The following is a 4,390-nucleotide window of genomic DNA, read 5'->3' as shown; positions in this document are numbered from 1 at the left end:
TCCTACCTGCAGATGTAGGTAATGAAGTCACTTCTGGAAGAGGAAGATATTCAATGACTTCCAATTGGCTAAAGTCAGGTGAAAGTAAGTAGGCAAGTTCCCTGATGACAGGTGGTGGTTTTTGCCCAGTGCTTTTTTCTCTAAGTCAGGTCTTTTATATAGAAGGCTGCATATGTGAGCAGTGGAAGGATGGGAGGCCTAGGAGAACATGCAGTGTCCCTTGTCCCTCAGCAGAAAGCCTGACTCTTTTGCTCTCCAGACTATACACTCTAAGAGACAAAATTGTAGCTCGACAGTCCAATATCTGTGGGAAAGATTAAGATACCATGTGGCTGGCTGTGCAGTGTCTTCTCTATGTAGAGTTTCTTCTCGGGGCTTGAGGGGTTTGTTTGCTCATATGCTTTGCTCCATTTGTATTCAGTCCTTAGTCCTTCCTTCAGATTGAGGAGACACCCATGGTATGTGTTGCTAGGACCACTCCAGTAACGTCTGCCTGTCAGGGTCGAAAGGCCTGGAGGTAGTCACGAGGCAAAGAGTTTCAAGAAAACTCAGCCTCCTGGAACCTTGGAATTCTCATACCCCATATATTCAAACCCTGTCCCCAAATTTGTATGGTGTATGCTCTCTTTCAGTATTGATTTATTATTATTGCCTTTCGAGATTGAATTTTGACATAGGTAAGCCTCCACCAATATTCCAATGTCCTAGAAAATCCTTGAAGCCAATGAGCTTGGAATTTAGTAGGAATTCAGTGAGAATGTTACCTATTCAATAACATTCAAATTTACTTCTAGTAGAGACAGTGAAACTAATTAGGTATTACAAAGAACAAAGGTAGAATAGCTCAGGGCTAGTCTGCAAAGTGATTACTTAGGACAATAGAGTCTCACCCAAACAAGGGAATACACAATGGCCTAGTGAATAGGTGGGTTAACCATGAAAGAGTTAGGGAATCACCCTGGAACAGGTTTCTTTACTAGGCCCAAAGAAAAAGCATAATCAGGTATTTACTAAGAACTCCTGGTGGTGGGTTTAACAATAGACTAGCATTATACCTGGCTCCATTCTAAGTGGTAAAGGAGGCCTGGTCTCCTGCCATCTTTTGATGTATTCATTCCTTTTGTTTTGTGTCACTTGTAACTTGGTGTCCTGCCTGGCTTTTCTTGTTTTTTCTTCTGTAGTATAAAAAAGTTCCTTTTGGCTGGGCAGTGGTGGTGCACGCCTTTAATCCCAGCACTTGGGAGGCAGAGACAGGCATTCTAGGCCAGCCTGGTCTATAGAGTGAGTTCCAGGACAGCCAAGGCTATACAGAGAAACCCTGTCTCAACCCCCCCCTCAAAAAAAAAAAATGTTCGTTTTTTTCTTGTTGTTGTTTGAACATTACACTCAGATTCAACATACTCTCTTGTGTTGCGTCTGTTTGTCACCCCACTTTAACTGACTCCTTCGCCCACCTGTAACCATTCCGTGCAGATAGGAGACTCAAAAAGGGGTTCATCTGTGGCAATGTGTAACATTCCTCCCTTATTGTGTGCTTGATTTGTCAGAAACACAGGCAAATTCATTTATATTTTTTGTAATGTCATTATTTATAAAATATGTGTAAAATCACAATATATAGCAGTGGGATTTTTGTTTCTTTTGTTCTTGTTGTGTTTTTGTTTTTGTGACAGGATTTTTCTGTGTCACCTGGATGTCCCAGATTTTGCCCTGTAGACCAGGGTGACCTCAACCCGCCTCTGTGTCCCCAGTGCTGGAATTAAAGGAGCTCACAACCATCACTGGGCTTAAGTTACAGCAGTTTTATGGAAGCAACTGGCCAGACAGTTCTGCTTTTCTTGGCAGCCCTGGCCAAGGCAAACAGAGGAACATTTATTCCAACTTTCGTCAATAATATTAACTCTCAGATAACATACTATATAACACACAATACATACATCTATCTATATCTTCATATGTCCATATAAACATGTGTTACAGAAAAGACTGGAAAATCCTAACTGTCCACAGAAGAATTCAGGAGGTTTCAGAGTCCTGAGAAGCAGAGAAACAGAAAAATGTAAGAAGAATCTCCATTGATAAGAAAACGAATAAGGGTGTAGGAGAGAAGATAGAGAAACTGTGGTGGCTCCAAGTGAGGTCACTCCTTATCTGCTGGGATACATAAGGCTCAGTGTTCAAGGGAGTCTAAAGAGATGGCTCTGCTAATTAGAAGACTCAATATGATGCACACACACACAAACACACACAACAAGACTTCAACCAAAAGAAAGCTAAGAACGGTTTATTTTGTACATGAATACATTAGGCTACTTGCGCCTCGCTACCGTCTCGCCAGCAAGAACGATGCGCACATCATTAGGATCGTTCTGCAGTAAAGCTTTAATGCATCTCGAGAGGCAATGCATAAGCTACTGGAAAGCAGAGACCCCCGAGGTGAAAAACCCTCTCCCTTATATAGGAAATGTTCTCTGCCTAGGACGTGTAGCTCCCTGGTTGGCTGCTCACTATCGGCCCAGATGACGCCACGGGACAGGCAGGGCGCAAGGGATGGAAATTTACCCGGCACATGCGCAGACTGCTTGTTTACAAGTTAGAACACCGGATGCCAGCGCCATCTTGCCATGGCGATTGTGAGGACGGCTCCCCACAGCTACTGTCCCCAGATTATAGATCTTCCTCTTCTAAGGATGCAATTCTTGGTCTAGGCCTTAGACAAGCAAGGCCTCTGTGGATTCAGAAGAAATGTGATCAGTTATGCTTATGAAGACCAGATCCATCTTCCACAGGGCTGTCAGTCATCTGAAATACAGATTTGATCATGACAGTTCCTCTGCTTATAATATTCTGGTTATTCAGCTCTCACTCTCTGCTCATTAGCTCATTGCTAATTAGATGTGGACTTCTTGTAGTTTCCCAAACCCAGACACCACAGCTATCACATGCAACATTTACACATCTCCTAAGGAGGGCCCACATTTCTCCCCCTGTCTGATCCTGCCTCACTTGTCTGCTAGGTTTTGTGTGTCCTAACTTCAGCTTTACTTGGTTGAACTCCACTCTGATTTTTTCCCAGTCAAAGCTAGTAACCACTGTTAGTACTTACTAGACAGACACTGGTGTAGAGCTTATGTTAACACACAGTATGTTTCCACGGTCAAGCTATATTGATTTTTGAATCTCCTTTCTAGCACATGCCTGCCTGACACATAAGGCATTCAATAAATGAAAGTTTCCTTTAACATCATTCTCATCACCCTCTCGGGAACGTATTTTCCTGAGAGAGTTGAACCTCTTTGACTGTGGGAGAGCAGAGTGTGATATCCCATGTTATGACCATATGGCCCTAAGTTATGATAACGTTTGTGCCCTTTAGTAACTGTGAGATCATTTTTTTGCACAGTAGAGGGTTATGGCCACCCTCCCCACCTTTATTGACAAGGATTCACTCCCTGAACCTAGAAGTTCCTAATAAACTGTTTCTTCTGTTAGGTTCCTTGATCCTGATCTTATTACAACAATAGAAAAACAAACAAGAATGCTAACTTTAAAGTGATGCAAATGCATCCACCTTCAATGTTGCAGCATTTCTAGTCAATAGGGCATGATTCATCTCCTGTGTGTTCATCCAAACAATCTCCAAAATTTTGTGTTGGCCACTTGGGACAAGTTACAGGTTTTTCTAATTCTGAAATATATAATGGTGTTTATAGAGCCTGAAGAAGTCAGAAAGGCATGGTTTTAAATTGGTGCTAGATGTCCGAAGACTCATCACCGGTGGAAGACCAGCCTACTCTATATCCTCCTTTGCATGCCAGGGTTCTTCCCACAGCTTTATCAGCTCTGGTTCTGCTCTTTAGCCCAGCTGTTGATTCTGGCCCTTGGGAGAGTGTTCCCCCTCACTCCCCACAACCTATGCAGTCTCAGTAGAAAGAACCTTCCACCATCACAGACCCTTCTTTGCATTTTAGAACATGTCATAAAATCTCTAATGATAGCCACACTCTCTCATCACACCAGACCCATGATTGTTCTCTGAGTAAGAACTCCCCCTAGTCCCAAATGCAAGGCTCATCTACAAACTAGAGGAGCTGCTCTGATCTCTAGGCCAGCTTCTCTCAGACTACTCTCCAACCTCTGACTCTTAGAAAGATAAGGAATGCAGAGTGATCACTAGGGATCACTATAGGCCAAAGGGAGTGAGGTTGAGCCAAGCAGTTGGCACATGGCATTTCTTTGTGCTAGCTCATGGCCAGGTCCGAGTGGTCTTTGAGTCTTCTCTCTTTTTTGTTTGGAACCCCTTAACACACTTACTTTTGGGAGAAGGGAGAGCACAGGCAATGTTCATCCACAAGTTGATGAAATTCACCAGAACTAAGATGATGACTGC

The sequence above is a fragment of the Mus pahari genome, chromosome 14 (genome assembly GCF_900095145.1).
Source record: "Mus pahari chromosome 14, PAHARI_EIJ_v1.1, whole genome shotgun sequence".
NCBI lineage: Eukaryota > Metazoa > Chordata > Mammalia > Rodentia > Muridae > Mus > Mus pahari.
The sequence above is the reverse complement of the archived record's forward strand: the minus strand, read 5'-3'. Positions refer to the sequence as shown.